Source organism: Meles meles, chromosome 7 (assembly GCF_922984935.1).
Source record: "Meles meles chromosome 7, mMelMel3.1 paternal haplotype, whole genome shotgun sequence".
NCBI classification, from domain to species: Eukaryota; Metazoa; Chordata; class Mammalia; order Carnivora; family Mustelidae; genus Meles; species Meles meles.
The window spans coordinates 48,175,922-48,193,873 of record NC_060072.1 but is presented as its reverse complement, the minus strand read 5'-3'; the positions used below and the strand labels follow the sequence as shown (position 1 = coordinate 48,193,873).

General features: G+C 37.8%; 1 long non-coding RNA gene and 1 pseudogene across 1 annotated transcript in view; both read right to left on the bottom strand.

The window, feature by feature from the left end:
- Positions 1-5,011: 5,011 nt before the first annotated feature.
- LOC123947031 overlaps positions 5,012-17,952 on the bottom strand; it is a 24,869-nt gene continuing 11,928 nt past the window's right edge. Inside the window, exon 3 of the long non-coding RNA XR_006819690.1 lies at positions 5,012-5,547. This is a non-coding gene — a long non-coding RNA (uncharacterized LOC123947031). The remainder of the gene's footprint in view (positions 5,548-17,952) is intronic.
- Positions 13,108-15,040, bottom strand: LOC123947030 (annotated as a pseudogene).

Below are 17,952 nucleotides of genomic sequence, written 5' to 3'. Positions count from 1 at the left end.
AAATTTTCCCTCTCTCTTGGTGATGATACTCTGTCTCGTTAATATCATCTTCATTTATCTAAGTTAGAGAACCAAGAGTGACATCTGCCTTTCTTTCATTTCCCAAGGCCAACTGGAGAGCAAATCTTTAGTCTACCTTCTTAAAGTTTCTAGTATCTCTTTTGATCTTATTTCATCTTATTCATGCTTGCCTTAATTACCAAAGTCTATAATTTGTCCTCCCATGACTGCATCCCAGCCCTTCCTCTTTTCCAAACCATTGTCCACACTTTAGCCAAGGAAGCGCCGTATCTGACACGAGTAAACCCACACAAAAGTTCTTGAGTGAATGAATCGCACTTCCTCTTCCGTGGTTATTCATGGCAGTAAGAATAATAATAACCCTTTAGGAATACTGAACAATGAATGAAAATTACGGACTCTCTCCCTAGAAAAAAATGTACATTATGCACATGTAATATTTTGCGTGGAGTTTCACAGAGGCTCATGAAACTCCTGATGCTCATGTAAAATTAAGGATATTGTAGGATAAAACAGATACTCCTTAGCCCAACCCTTCATCATCTGACTCTCCTATATTTCAGTACCTTCTCTGCCTATCCCCCCTTTGCATCCTACCCTCTAGCCACATAAACTACTGGCATTTCACTAAATGAATTGAGCTGTTTAAAGTCTCCGTGTATTTACATTGTGCTGCTTTCTTTGCCTGGAATAAACCAAGATGTTATTACGAATATTTTGACACTCCTGTGCCACAATATTAAAACCTTCGTTTTTACTACCAAACATTTACTGTAACAGATATCTATGATATGAGCTATTTGGGGGATGGGAGTGGTGAAAGATGTGTGAGGACCAATACCAATGTGAGGCTCAAATGTGGAATCAGAATGGCTTTTTTGGGAATATATTACTTTAAAATAAAAAAGATATAATGAAACGATTTATGAGTGATATGAAAATATTTAGGCAAACATATCTAAACGTTTACAGGTGCAACAACTATAGAGTTTGACACCAGGGCGAGAAATCACTTTCTAAAAAATTTTTAAATAACGAATGATATTGGCAGCATTAGGCACATTTCTGACAGCAAAGAGCTTCTATTTTGACATGCATGTGACTAATCCTCTGGTTACAACTGTATTCTGACCCCTGGGAAAAAATTTCCCAGATGGTCTTGTGACTATGGCTTTCAAACCTTGTTTCTCTTACCCATATACTTATGGTGCCACATGTGGTAGGACATGTGCATTGTGCAATATAACTTTCATCCCTGCACCTTCTTATTGCATTGCCAGATGCTCTTGCACAGTGGATAATAAGAGGATCTCTGGAAGTCACTTCCAACACCAGATCAACTAGCAATAATCTAACTGCAGGAAGTAAGGGTTATCCACAGAATCCAGCTACAAGGATCTCTTGAGTCTACTTTCCCTTAACAATTCCCAAAATGTTGACAGCTAGATTTCTGCTTCTCCCTCCCCCACACATCACATAAAAGGGGAAGTGAAAGGAGGGGAATTTGGAGTGGAAAGAACCAGCAGGATTAACTGTTTGAAGTTAACATATCTCATTTTTTTGCAAATTTTACAAAAACATATGACAATGTAAGCATATTATTAGGGTCCCTCCTAGGACCTTATGAAGGGCCCAGGTAAATGAGGGGTCCCAAAGCTTAAACTTCATTAACTTTTAGTAAATCTGCCTATTAAAACTGTACATGGTACAAAAGTCAAAAAGTGCAAAAGGATAATACAATGTAAAGTTTCTTCGAAACGTGTCCTTCAGATATTAGTTCTCTATCGCAGAAAAAAAAGAATATTCAGTTTCCTGAGTCCTCCCTGAAATATTATGCATAGGTAAGTATTTTGTGCTAAATATTTGGTCACCCCCCCCATCTTTTCTTACACAAATATTAACCTTCTACATATAATGTTTTGCACCTTGCTTTTTTTTTTTAAGACAGTTTTATTGGATATAGTTCATACTACAATTTACTCCTTTAAAGTGTATGCTCGGTGGTTTTTCGTATATTCACAGGTAAGTATATCCATCACTAAAACTGATTTCAGGACATTTTCATCATCTCAGAAAGAAACCAGATACCTTCTAGCTATCACCTACCTATCTGTTAACATCTCTTCCTGCCCATGCCTACACAACCACTGATCTACTTTCTATCTCTCAATATATATCTCTGGTCTGGACACTTGATATGGAATCATATAATATGCAGTTCTATGACTTGCTTCTTTTTTTTTTTTAAGATTTTATTTATTTATTTATTTGTCAGAGAGAGAGAAAGAGAGAGAGCGAGCACAGGCAGGCAGAGTGGCAGGCAGAGGCAGAAAGAGAAACAGGCTCCCTGCCAAGCAAGGAGCCAGATGTGGGACTTGATCCCAGGACGCTTGGATCTGGACCTGAGCTGAAGGCAGCTGCTTAACAGACTGAGCTACCCAGGCGTCCCATGTGACTTGTTTCTTTCACTTATCATAATGTTTTCAAGGCTCACTCTTGTATCAGCACATGTATCAGAATTTAGTTATTTGTGTCTTCTTGCTCTTTTACTTCGTTAGTCTAGTAGAAGTTTTTCAATTTTATTGACAATTGACATTTTCAAAGAATCAGATTTTGGTTTTGTTGATTTTCTCTATTGTATCCTTGTTTTCAATTCCATTGATTTCTGCTCTAATTTATATATTTTTCCCTCTGCTTACTTTGGGCTTAAATTGTTCTTTCTCTAGTTTCCTAAGGTGGGAGCTTAGATATTTTATTTTAGATATTCCCTACTAATATATGTGCTTAATGCCATAAATTTTACTTTAAGCACTGTTTTCACTACATTCCATACATTTTGATAAGCTGTATTTTTTTTCTTTTTTAAAAAAAATTTCAAAGATTTTATTTATTTGTCAGAGAGAGCACACACAGGGAAAGGGGACAGCAGGCAGAGGGAGAAGTGGACTCCCTGCTGATTGGGGAACCTAATCCAGGGACTCCATCCCAGGACCCTGGGATCATGACCTGAGCTGAGGGCAGACTAACCGACTAAGCCACCTAGGTGCCCCTGTATTTTTTGTTTTCATTTAGTTCAAACTGTTTTTAAATTTCTCTTGAGACTTCTTTTCTGACTCAACTATTATTTATTTATTTGTTTGTTTGTTTGTTTATTTTAAAGATTTTATTTATTTCTTTTCTGACTCAACTATTATTTATTTATTTGTTTGTTTGTTTGTTTATTTATTTTAAAGATTTTATTTATTTGACAGACAGAGATCACAAGTAGTCAGAGAGGCAGGCAGAGAGAGAGCGGGAAGCAGGCTCCCCGCGGAGCAGAGAGCCCGATGCGGGGCTCGATCCCAGGACCTTGAGATCATGACCTGAGCCGAAGGCAGAGGCTTTAACCCACTGAGCCACCCAGGCGCCCCTCAACTATTATTTAGAAGTGTGATGTTTCACATTCTTTTTTGAAAGATATATTTCTGTATATAGAATACTAGATTGACAATTTCTGCCTTTTAGTAGTTGAAATATGTTGTTCCAGTGTCTTCATTGTTTGTATTGTTTCTGACAAGAATTTTGACATCATCTTTTATCCCTCCATATGTGACAAGTCTTTCTCTTTGCCTACTTCAAAAAAAAAAAAAGTAACAGCTTTACTGAGACACAATTAATATTCCATATACACACTGATATAAAATGCATCAACTGGGGTGTCTGGATGGCTCAGTCAGTTAAGCATCTGCCTTCGGCTCAGGTCATGATCCCAGAGTACTGGGATCAAGTCCTGCATCAGGCTGGGAAACTCAGAGGGGAGCCTACTTCTCTCTCTTCCTCTCCTGCTCCTTCCTCTGCTTCTCCTCTCTCTCTGTCAAATAAATTTTTAAAATCTTTAAAATAAAATAAAATGCATCCATTGATGGGCATTGGAGTTGTTTCCAGTTTTTGCCTATTACAAATAATGCTGCTATGAACATTTGTGTACAAGTTTTTGTGTGAACATCTGTTTTCATTTCTCCTGGAATGAAACCCGAGAGTTGAATTTCTGGGTCATAAAGTAACTCTAGCTTTAACCTTAAGGAACTGCTAGACCATTTTCCAAAATAATTGCACCATTTTATATTCCTGCCAGCAGTGAGTGGAGGTTCCAGTCTCTCTACAGTATATTTACAGTTTGAACAAATAACAAAATTGCTAAAATTATCTTATGGAGATTTTATCAATTCACTTTTCCCCCCAGTAATGCACAGGAGGATCTGTTTCTCCACACCATTGCCAATATAGGGTCTTATCAAGATTTTTTGTCTATGACAATGTGATTAAAAGTGGTAATCATTCTTTAGTTTTAATTCATGTTTCTTTTATTGAGTGTCATTAAGCATCTTTTCAAAGTTTAAAAGCCATGTATATTTCATTTTTTGATGATTTTTTGTTATTCATTTTTTATTGGGTTGTTAGTCTTTTTCTTATGGATTCATAAAAGCTCTTTATAAATTAGGAGGATAAGTGTTTTATTTGGGGTGTGAACAGAAAATGTTTTTCCAGTTTGTCTTTTGTCTTTGTCCCCAATGTTTTTGCTATGCAGAAAGTGTGTGTATGATCAAATTTATCACTCTTTTCTTTTAAGGTTTTTGAATTTCCACTCAGAAATGTTTTTTAGGGGCGCCTGGGTGGCTCAGTGGGTTGAGCCTCTGCCTTCGGCTCGGGTCGTGATCTCAGGGTCCTGGGATCGAGTCCGCATTGGGCTCTCTGCTCAGCAGGGAGCCTGCTTCCCCCCCTCTCTCTCTCTGCCTGCTTCTCTGCCTACTTGTGATCTCTCTCTGTCAAATAAATAAATAAAATCTTTTTTAAAAAAAGAAATTTTTTTATTCTCCCATAATTTATTTTAATCCTTTTCCCATATTTAATATTTAAGTATTTGATCTGTCCATAACTCAGTTTTATTATAAACTGTAAATTATGGATCCAGCTTATTTTTCCAGATGGCTCTTCGGTTGCCATCTTTCTTCCTACCGATTTGAAATGTTGCCTTCACCATATACTACATTTTCAAATGAATGTATGTATTTATAAACTTTCTATTGTAATTCTTTGATCTGTATGCCCATTCATATGCTGGTAACATACTGTGTTAATTAATGAAGATTTAGAATATATTTTACTATGTGACTAGATTAATTCCCTCTTGTTATTCTTTGTTTTTAAGATTTCATGACTGTTATTACTTATTCTTCAGTTTAGTTACCTATTGCTGTATAACAGATTACCCCCAAATTTAGTGACTTCAATGGTAAACAGCTACTAATTGCCCCATTTTTGTGGGTGAGGACCTTCAGGGCAACTTAGCTGGGTTCTTCTGGAGCAAGATCTCTCGTGAGGTTGTGGTCAGGATGTCAGCTGAGGCTGGAGTCATCTGAAGGCTTGACAGGGGCCGAAGGATTTACTTCCAAGTGGGTTTTGGCAAAAGACTTCACAGTTTTTCTCTACACAGACCTCTCCATAGACCTTTTAGAGCATCCTTACAGTGTTGTGGTTGATTTCCTCCTGGGAAAGTGATGTAAAAAAAAGAAAGCAAGGAGGAGGCCACATAGCATTAATGACAGTCTCAGAAACAACACACTGTCACTTTGTCATGGTCACTAGAAGTCTATCAAGGATGGGAGTTAAGCTCCACTTCTTAAAGAATTTGTAGATATATTTTAAAAACCACCGCTCATTTTTCTGGAATTAGTTTATCTGCTTTCCAAAAAATAATATTAATGGGTGTAATACGAATATATTAATAATATAGTAATAATGTTGATTAATATTAATATTTTTATTATAATCTACTTTGATTTGCAGGCAGAGAACTTCCTTTTTTAAAGACAATTCTATCACATTTTTGCAACATCTCTGTTTTTTTACTGTCATAAAATAAAATAGGGATGCATGGGTCGCTCGGTCAGTTAAGTGTCTGACTTCAGCTCTGGTCATGATCTTAGAGTCCTCGGATCAAGTCCGTGGTGGACTTGGCGCTTAACAGGGAGTCTGTTTCTCCCTCTGCCCCTCCCCCCTGCTCCTGCTCTCTCTCTCTTTCTCTCAAATAAATAAATGAAATGTTAAAAAATAACAAAAAATAAATAAAGCATGGAAACAATATTGAGGTCCAAGCAAACCTCAATATGCACAGGAAAAACTTTAAAGATAAAAGTTACATTTTCATGCCCAGCTTCTTGTTTTCTTTTTCCTAAAATGAGAGAATGTCCAGTCCATTTATGGACACCTGGAAACCACAGAAGTATACTTCTCACTGGCCTGTTTTATCCGTACCAGCTTCTAAATTGTCAATATAATTCTGTCGACAGATTTTCAATGGAAAGAAGAGAAGGAAGTGGGGTTTAATTTCAGGAAAATTTCACAGATATAAAATTCTTTTCAGTATATCTTGCAAACCTATTCATCAGAAATAAATTACATGTATTTTAAAGGTTCATAGCAGCTTTTAGAAAACTCTTTATTTTTGAGATAATTATAAATGAGTACGGGTTTGCAAAGAACATGCAGAGGAACTCAGTGCAAAGGAACAGAGGAGCTCTATGCACTTGTCCTCTAGCTTCCTCCAGTGTTCACACTTTGCACAACTACAGTACAACATTGACATCAAAGCTGTTGAAACTCATACAATCTGTAGAGCTTATTTAAATTTCACCAGTTATACATGTACTTGTGTTTGTGGGGGCAGCCTGATGCTAAGTTCTTTCTTTTTTCTTTTTAACTCCAGAAAAAATTATTTTTTATTATGTTCAATTAGCCAACACATAATACATCATTAGTTTTTGATGTAGTGTTCAACAGTTCATTAGTTGCATATAACATGATGCTGTTTTCTCACATAGGACCCGTGGACAGTCACCACCACAACCATGATTTTCAACTGTACCCATCACCACAAGACTCCTTTCCTGTCACCACGTTATAGCCACGCCCCTCTCTTCCCTACCATCTCAAACCCTTGACAACTACTACTCTATTCTGCATCTCTACCTTTAGGTTATTTCACCACCCTTCAATAAGTGAGATCATCCAGTATGTATCCTTTTTAGATGGACTCTTCATTCAGCATAATTTCCTTGAAGTTCCTTCAAGCTTATGTTGTGTGCACCAATTATTTGCTCCTTTTTAAATTACTGAGTAGTGTTCCATAGGGTAAGACCCACCACAATTTGTTTAACCATTCACTCTAGAAAAGAAATTTGGGTAGCTCACAGATTTTGCTATTAGGAATAAACCTGCTATGAACATTCATGTACAAGTTCTTATGTGGAAATAAGACATTTCTCTGGGATAAATGCCAAGAGTGGATTGCTGGATTGTATGATTAAACCCATTTTTAATTTTGATAGGAATTGCTGGGCTATATTCCAGAATGGTTGTTACATTTCATATTCCCACAAGCAATGTATAAGTGAATGAGTTTCTCTGTATCCTTTTCAGCATTTGCTATTATTACTATTTTGGGGCTTTGCCATTCTTTTTTTCAAGTTTATTATTTTTTAAAGATTTTATCTATTTGAGAGACAGAGAGAGCATAGCAGGGGTGGGTGTGGGGAGCAGAGGCAGAGGAAGAAATGTGCTCCCCCCTGAACAGGGAGCCCGATGTCAGACTCAGTTGCAGGACCCTGGGATCATGACCTGAGCCAAAGGTAGACACTCAACCAACTGAGCCACTTAGATGTCCCCAGTTTTGCCATTCTTATATGTATATAATCATATCGCATTGTAGTTTTAATGTGTATTTATGTAATGGCTAATAATGTCAAAAAATCTTTTCATGTGTTTATTTGCCACCTGTACATTTTCTTTGGTGAAGTGTCTATGAATGTCTTTTCTGCATCAATACCCAGTTTGCTAGTTGGATTATTTTTTGATGTTGAATTTTGAAGGGCGTTTTAATATATTCTAGATAGAAAGCTTTTGTATGGCAGATGATCTGCAAATATTTTCTCCCAGTCTCTCATTTGTCGTTTCATCCTATTAATGGGATCTTTGGGATAGGAAAAGGTTTTTATTTTGATGAGGTCCAATTTATCTATTTTTCCTCTTACGAATTACGCTTTTGGTGTTAAGCCTAAGAACTCCTTACCTAGTCCTAGGTCTCAAAGATTTTCTTATATTCTTTTCTACGAGTTTCGCAGTTTTACATTTAGCTTGTGATCCACTTTGAGTGTGCTTTTGCATAAGGTGTGAGGTTTGGGTTGTGTTCTTTTTAAAACTTACCTATTTATTTATTTATTTTGACTAATGGATGTCTGAGTACTTTGACACCACGTATTGAAAAGACTATGCCTCCTCTGTTGAACTGCTTTTGTTCCTTGGTCAAAAATTAACTGAGTATATTTGTTTCTGTTTCTGGTTCTCTATTCTGTTCTTGACCTATGTGGCTATCTCTTCTTCAATACTATACCAATCTTGGTTACTATGATCAATTTTTAACAGTTATGTTTTCCGCTGTATCCTCTTATTGTTTTTTTTCCTCAAAATTTTCTAAAATTACCTAATAAATTGATGCCATGAGGGTAACAAATTTTCTCTGATTTCTCTCATTCTTATTCTAGTATCAAATTGAGTCAACTGTGATAAAAATCTTTTCATCTATTCGTGTCTATTTGGATTTGTGGTTTATTCAGATGGTCAGGAGAGTGTTATATGTATGTAATATGGCATGTAATATACTCAAAGTCTGGAATTTTTCTCAAGAGGTTTTTAAATTCATAGACTCATGAGATCAGACACATAAGTACTTAGAATAGTCTGTAACACACTGTATGTGCTCAGTTTATGTCAGTGTAATTGTTCTGGTTATTTTATAATAACTTATATTTATACTTTGTAGAAGAGAGGGAGCTGAAGGAGGGAAGAGAAGGAGTTGTCATTTCTTGACTGTTTAAACTTTGCTGTAATCTTCCTCGTATGATTTCAACAAAGCTACAAAGCAAACATTAGTACTTCCAGTGTATACAGGAAGAAATTGAGCTTCAGAGAGGATGGATAACTGGCCAGGATCATACAGATGGGTGCAGTTTCTTAATCTTTCTTTTGGAGAGGTTACTTGGGTAAATATATACTCTGTTGGTGCTAATTCAGCCATGGCCAAACTCTTCATGGTAAGGTGAGGTTGAAAAGAAAAAATATTTATCAAGTATCTGGGTTTCATAATTTGATATCCTGAATGGTGTCCTGTCTTAGCACCTTGGGAAAGCACCCTTGGCATTGAGTGGTGCTTTACCAGTTAAGGTTCTACTTGGTCACTTTGACAGAAAATTATGTTGCTGTCTTCTATAAACATCTTCTTTTATGTTTAAGGAGTCCAAGGACACTTATTCACTCTGGAGTATCTATCCTGTTTACCCCTACCTCCTCCTGAGGTTGGACAACCCAGACAACTCAAGAAAATAAACTGTTCATCATAGCTATTGCTAAGCCTTAATCCTTCCGGAGGGAAGGCTAACATGTCCCTTTCGCCAGTATGGAGAGTAGTTGTTGCTGAAACATGTGGGCAGCTTAGTCAAGGGGAATAGATTTTCTGCCTGTCTTCTCTAGCACTGGGGTGCTGATACATAGTGACCTGTGACTGACATCCTATGGGACTTCAGACTAGGACTCCCTTTCTTCCAGCTCCAGAATAGGGATGTCTATCCCTTAACAATTTGGCCCCTGACAGACTACTGTTATTCCCTGCTCTTACCCTCCCACCTCCAACATGGTCTAGAAGGGCTTCTTCTTAGTAGGGCTCTAAGCCTTACTCAGGCAAGGTGCACCAATTGTGGCTATGACAGAGAGAAACAAAGTCCTAGATCACCCAAAGAAAAGTGAACCATCTTTCAGAAGCTGTTGAGGTTAGAATGGGGTTGACAAAGGAGGGACTATGAAAGAGAAAGACAAGCGTTCACGAAGCCTATACTCCAGGGGCGCCTGTGTGGCTCAGTGGGTTAAAGCCTCTGCCTTCAGCTCAGGTCATGATCCCAGGATCCTGGGATTGAGCCCCACATCAGGCTCTCTGCTCCGCGGAGAGCCTGCTTCCTCCTCTCTTTCTGCTCCCTCTCTGCCTACTTGTGATCTCTGTCTGTCAAATAAATAAATAAAATCTTAAAAAAAAAAAAAAAGCCCTACTCCAGTGTCCAACTATGAAAATCTGGAGATGTGTCAGGAATCCTCACAAGCACTCCAGACTTCCAAGTACCAAAGTCTGAAAACTTAGCAGGTGGGCTGGGAGAATCCCCCATGGGCATTCTGGACCTTTATGGAGAGAAAAACAGTTTCCCTCCAAAGGCCAGAGGATGGGCAGTAAGACTGAAGGAGATCTCTAAGCACAGAAGGAAGCTCGACTGAAGAACAATGAAACCTCCAAGCAACCCAATAACTGGCAGAGATAACCCTATAGTTCTAAAAACTGATGATATGGTTATGAAGCCCAGGTTGTTCTTTAAGATCTTCTTAGCTTTCAGGTCCCAGGCTCTGCTGAAAATAAAGTCCTGATCTCACTCTTATAAATTTGAAGCCAGTGATGAGCTGAATCACACTAAAACCATAACAGAGCCAGGCACAGTTCAACTACAGATCAAATTAATTTCCAATAGCCTGACAGAGAAGAGGAGATGCATCTGGAAATGGTCCTCAGTGACAATGACCACCCAGAAAGAAATTTATTTTTTGAATTATAGTTTTATCTCTGGTTATTTAATAAGGGATGTGGGGTATGTGTGTATTGGGGGGTACCGATGTAAAAAAGAAAATCAGTTTGGGTTCATACATTGTGCCATATCACCATATATAAAAATCATCCCAAAATGGATCATAGATCTAAATGTGAAACCTAAAACTGTCTAGAAGAAAACAAAAGGAAATCTTGGACCTTAGATTTAAGATCAAAAACACAATCCATAAAAAAACAAATTGATAAATTGGACTTCATCAAAATTTAAAAATGCTGTTCTTCAAAGGACCCTGTTAGGAAACTAAAAGACAAGCCACAGATCTCAGCTGTGGAGATAATATTTACAAAGAAAATATCTGATAAGGGACTTGTATATAGAGTATATAAAGAATGCTCAAAACTCAGCAATAAGAAAACACATCATTTTTTAAAAGGTGCAAAAGAATTCAGCGGACACTACCAAAGAACATGTACTAAAAATGGCAAATGATCAAATGAAAAAATATTCTATCTCACTAGTCATTAGGGAAATGCAAATTAAAAGCAAACTGAGATACCACCACGTACCTATTAGAATGGCTAAAATTAAGAAGATTGACCATACCATGTATTGGCAAGCATGCTAGCAGAGGGAATTTAAAGTGTTAAAACTGTTTTGGAAAACAGTTTGGCAGTATCTTTAAAAGTTAAACAAAGGGCCACCCAGGTGGTTCAGTAGGTTAAGTGTTGGACTCTTGATTTCAGCTCAGGTCATAATCTCAGGATCCTAGGATCAAGCCGTGCATCAGGCCCCATGCTCAGAAGTCTGTTTGAAGATCCTTTTTTTTTTTCCTTAAAGATTTATTTATTTATTTGACAGAGATCACAAGTAGTCAATGGAGCAGGCAAGTGGTGGGGGAAGCAGGCTCCCTGCTGAGCAGAGAGCCCAATGCAGGGCTCAATCCCAGGACCCTGGGATCATGACCTGAGCTGAAGGCAGAGGCTTAACCCACTGAGCCATCCAGATGCCCTGTTTAAAGATTCTTTTCCTGCCCTCTCCCTCGGCCCCTTCCCCTGCTTTCTCTCTCAACTAAAAATAAATACATCTTTAAAAAAGAAAAAGGTTAAACATACAACTACCATGTAATCCCAACTTCTTTTTTTAAGATTTTATTTATTTATTTGACAGACAGAGATCACAAGTAGGCAGAGAGGCAGGCAAAGACAGTGAGAGGGGGAAGCAGACTCCCTGCTGAACAGAGAGCCTGATGTGGGGCTCAATCCCAGGACCCTGGGATCATGACCTGAGCCCCCCAGGTGCCCTTTATTCCTGGCTTTCTAATCCTAGGTATTTACCAAGAGAAAGAAAATAGACATTCATACAAGGACTAGACAAGAATGTTCATAACAGCTTTTTTTTTTTGGTAATAACCCAAAATTGGAAATAACCCAAATGTCCATCAGCAGATGAAGGGAATAGCAAATTGTGATATAGCCCTATGATGGAACAGTGCTCAGCAATCAAAATAATGCACTATTGATACATGCAATGATAAAGATGGATGTTGAAATAGCTATGTTGACCTAAAGAACTTAGACAACAAAAAGCACATACTGTGGGGGTGCCTGGGTGGCTCAGTGGGTTAAAGCTTCTGCCTTCGGCTCAGGTCATGATCCCAGAATCCTGGGATCGAGCCCCACATCAGGCTCTCTGCTTAGCAGGGAGCCTGCTTCCTACTTTCTCTCTGCCTGCCTCTCTGCCTACTTGTGATCTCTGTCTGTCAAATAAATAAACAAAATCTTAAAAAAAAAAAAAAAAGCACATACTGTGTGCTCCAGAAAATGCAAATGTATAGTGACAACAAATTAGTGGTTGCTTGGAAAAAGGAAGGTGAGGATGAGGGGAAAGAAATTACAAAGGGGCACAGAAAACATTTGGAGATGATGGATATGTTCACTGCCTTTGTGGTGATTATTTCATAGATGTATACATATGTCAAAATTTCAATTGGGACATTAAAAATGTGAAGTTTACTTTATGTATGTTATACCTCAAAAAAATATGCTAAAAAAAAAAATGAGGGGCTACCCCTGGGTGGCTCAGTCGGTTGAGCATCTGGCTCTTGATTTTGGCTCAGGTCATGATCTCAGGGTTGTGGAATCAAGCCCCCTATGGGGCTCCACACTCAGTAGGGAGTCTGCTTCTCTCCTTCTCCCTCTCCCTCTCCCTCTGCCACTACCCCCATTCACACTCGTTCTCTCTCAAATAAATAAGTAAATCTGAAAACAAAACAAAACAAAAAAATGAGATCTACTTCCTACCCACCAGATAGACTACAATGAGAAGTTCTGGTAATACCAAGAGTGTGAGAATGGAACGTTAATCACTGCTGATAGGTAGCCTGGGTATGCATAGCTATTTTGGAATACTGACAGAATTTACTAAAGCTAAACAAACAGCTGTGCTGGACCCAACAATTTCCTTTCTTGGATGCTACTCAAGAGAACTGAGTGCATATGTCTACCGAAAATATGTACAAGAATGTGCATAGCAACTTTATTCATATTTACACAAAAATGAAAAAATAACCCACCAATAGTAGAATGGACAAGTTGTGGTATATTATCTCCCCCCCACCAAACTTAATGAAAAAAAAAACAATGATGGTAAATCCTGAGAATATTGCCAATTTTCTAGAATTCTTCCCTCAAAAATGGGACATTTGATTTCCAAATGCATGCTAAAGCATACAGGGTTCCCAGTCATATTAAGTAGGTGAGAAACTAAAATCTTTCAACGTTCATCTTCCAACTTCCCCCGTCTGTGATCTGTCTTTGGATCAGCCATAATTGCCTGCACAGCTACCATGGATGGCTTCATGAATTTTTTGTCAGTAGCTCTTCTCTATGTAGCAACTGCAGTATTTGGGCAGCTTCATGAAGAACTGCATCTCCTATGTCAAAACTAAGAATATGTTTGTCTCAAGCAACAGGCAAGCCCTCTTTTGTTTGATTTGCTTTAGCACCTTCATCCCGGGTCAGGTGTTCCTGGATCAAAACGCGGATTGCCTTAAGCATTACCAGATAATTATCATGACAGCTGAATCTGGAGAAGGTTAGCCAAAGCCATTACACCAGCCTTGAAAATGGGATTATTTACATTCAAATGGTCAATGGCTCTGAAGTTTTAGCTGCATTGTCAGCATTTTTTGGTATTATCAGTTACCAAGTCCTTGTATTTTTCAGCATTATCTCCATATTCAAGTCTAACAGCTAAACCAAGAAGGCTCTCAGTTGCTTCTTGTTGATCTTGAATCTTGAATCTTGATCTTGAGTCTTCAAGATGGTGGAGGAGTAGGAGACCTTAGTTGTTTCCAGTCCCAGGAATTCAGCTAGATTGCTATCAAATCATTCTCAACACCTGCAAACTCAACTGGAGATCGAAGGAAAGAATAGCTGCACCACTACAAATAGAAAAGTGACCACTTTCTGCAAGAATGACAAGACAGATAAACTCACATTAAAAAAGAGAACAAGATGCAGTACTGACTGCCAGGGACCTAATCAGTATGGACATAAGTAGGATATCAGAATTAGAGCTCAGAATAACAATTATAAAGATGCTAGCTGGTCTTGAAAAAGGCATAGAAGACACCAGGGAATCCCTTTCTGGATAAATAAAAGAATAAAATCAAATCAAGTCAAAATCAAAAAGACTATTAATGAGACGCAATAAAAAATGGAGGCTCTAACTGCTAGGATAAATGAGGCAGAAGAGAGAATTAGTGATATAGAAGACCAAATGATGGCAAATAAGGAAGCTGAGAAAAAGAGAGATAAACAACTATTGGACAAAGAGGGGAGAATATGAAATATAAGTGATACCATAAAACTAAATGATATTAGAATTGGGATCCCAGAAGAGGAGGAAAGAGAGAGGGGAGCAAAAGGTATATTGGAGCAAATTATAGAGGAGAACATCCCTAATCTGGGGAAGGAAACAGGCATCAAAATTGAGGAGGCACAGAGAACTCCTCCTTGAAATCAATAAAAATAGGTCAACACCCCAACATATAATAGTGAAACTTGCAAATCTCAGAAACAATGATCTTGAACCTTGAGTTAACATCAGTTAACTTTCAGTTAACTGATGTCTCGTTTAACATCTCTGAGATACTCTTCAAAGAACTTGAGCTAGTCACTGCTATGGATATTTCTTAAATTACCTCTGTCTTCAATCGTGTAGTGTCTGATTCTCTGGTCTTCAAGCCAAACAATAAAGTTCCTAAATTCTTGTTTGTCTTTGCAGTTGATGCCAGCAGGGTTGTGGTATTCAAGGGCTGTGAGCTTGTGTCATGACATGGTCCTCATATCTCACTCTGGTGCCCAGGGCTTCCACCAGGAGAGGAGAGGTGAAGAGGAACTGGTGATGTGGCAAGAGGGCCAAATTCTGGTATATTTATACAAAGTAATATTACACAGAGATAATGAACTACCGCAACCAAGTGACTCACATTAATGAATCTCAAAGACATACCGTGAGGTGGAACGAGGTGAGCCACACATGAAGAAAACATACTCTCTGATTCTATTTTTATGAAGCCCAGAAAAGGACAAACTAAGAGATCTAAATAGTGGCTATCTTTGGAGAAATATTGATTAGAAAGAGAGAAAAATGAACCTTCTGTGTTGCTGGGTCTATCCTATACGTTGATCTCTGTGTTGGCTACACAGAAATATGTAAAAATGCCTTCAGCTGTACACTTAAAATATGTGAACTTTGCTAAATGTAAATTATATATCAATGAGGTATAATAAAAACATTTTAATCGGAATTCCTATTTATTATTATAAATGAAAGAGAAATCAGACTATAATATGAATGATTTACTTTCCTAAGTTAGGAACTTATAGCTCTAGTCCAAGACCCTCTTTACTGAACTGAAAGATCCCAGGATCCAGCTGCCTACAAGGCATGTCTACTTGGGATCTCAAACACAACATAATCAAAATTAGACTCATCATCTCCCACCCACCCCATCCTCCTCCAGATTTATCCACCACCTTGCATTCCCCATATTCTGTTCACCAGAAACCAAAAATGTCAAGTTAGCTTTTCCACTCTACCTTGTAACTTCCATCCAAGCAATCAAAAAATTCTACTGATTCTGAGACTTTGATATGTCTCATCTGCCGTCTCCTCTTTGTACCTCCTACCTTCTTCTATCTTGGACACTTATTTCTCTTATAGATAGTAACAGCGGTCTCTCAGAGAATGATTTGCTGTCTATGGTCCCCCTAAGAGTATGAATTGATAAAAACTGAATTTTTTTCTTCATTTTTATGGGCTAACAACACACACTCACAACCTAAATGCTAAAGTAGATGTATATACCATTCCACCAAACTTGGTTTTTAAAAAAATGACATCTCATCCTAATGACTCCATTCTTTTTCCTCAGGAAAGTGGTAACAGTAGGGTAAGGTAAGTTATGGGATCATTTCTTCCTCTTGCAAAGTGGACCACGATCAAAAGTTTTTGAAGATCACTGTCTTTGTTATCACCTTGCCTTTATTCCTGCCTTTCTTTTTTTCAAACATGCACACACCATCACTATAGTCTGTACTACCATAAAAATGATTTTTATGCAAAAAATATAATTGTGTCATTTTTCTCACTCAGAATATTTCAGAGTATCTACATCATCTTCAACAATGATCATTAACATATTTTAGGTACTTTTCCCCTTAAGAACAAATAAATAATAAATAAAGCTTTTGACTGCCTTCTAAGAAGAACATACATATAGACAACATAATTTCATGAAATTTCAGAGGTTTTGTAATAGCCCTGAAACTTATCCATAGATTTTCTAGAGATTAGTCACCCAGCCTATACAATTTAAAAGTCAAATCCTTGAAAAGCATAAAAGATCTTTTACTTACCTACCCAAACTCTTCATCTCCAATCCTTTTTTTTTTTTTAAGATTTTATTTATTTATTTGACAGAGAGAGATCACAAGTAGGCAGAGAGGCAGGCTGGGGGTGGGGGGGAAGCAGGCTCCCCACTGAGCAGAGAGCCTGATGTGGGGCTCGATCCCAGGACCCTGAGACCACGACCCGAGCCGAAGGCAGAGGCTTAACCCATGGAGCCACCCAGGTGCCCCTCCATTCCTCACTTTAAAAGGAATTTCCAGAACACACGATGCTCTCTCTTACATCTTCTTATTTAAAAAAAAGAAAATTAGAATAGTTGGAGATTTAGGTAAAAACTACAAGATAGTACAGATAGTTTCAGTATACCCCATGCCCACTTTCCCCTATTACTAACATCTTACATCAGTATGGTTCATTTTTTTTATAATTAATGAACTAAGAGTGATAAGTTACTATTAACTAAAGTTCATTCTTTATTCAGATTTCCTTAGTTTTTACCAAATGTCCCTTTTTCGGTTCCAGGATCCCATGAGGGATACTACATTACATATAGTTGTTATGTCTCTTTTGGTTCCTTTTCGCTATAATAATTTCTCAAACTTTCCTTGTTTTTGATGACCTAGACAGTTTTGATGAGTACTCAATCTGTCTATGGTCCCCCTAAGAGTATGAATTGATAAAAACTGAATTTTTTCAGTTGTTTGATAGAATGACCCTTAATTGACAATGATTTATCTGATGTTTTTCTCATGATAGGTCTAGGTTTATGTATTTTGGGGAGGAAGACTGCAGATGGAATGTACCATTTTCACATCATATCTAGGATGCATGCTATCAATGGAATTTACCACTGTTAATATTAATCTTGATCCACTGGCTGAAGTAGCATTTGTTAGATTTCTCCACTGGGAAATTAATTGTCTGTCACCTCCCCCATTTCCCACTTCTTCTATGCTGCATTCTTTGGAAGGAAGTCACTATGCACAGCCCACCACTTCCTGGAGGGCACAAAGTCTTTTGGAAGGACAATTTGTCTATTCTTCTTTCTTTTATTTTTAACTGTGTTACCTCTATCTGAAATGCTGAAATAATAAAACAATCCCAAAACTTTAATGGCTTAACACATGATTTATTTTTTTGTCTGTGTCATAATGCCTATCATGGTTCAGCAAATGGCTCTGCTCCACAAAGTCATTCAGGCACCCAGGCTGACCAAGTTTCTGCCATCAGATATCTACACCTTCTGACACATAAAATGTCACTAGTTGTCAAGGCAGATAAGAAGTACTGGAGTGTTTTGCACTAGGAATTAAATGCTTCAGCTTAGAAGTGACAC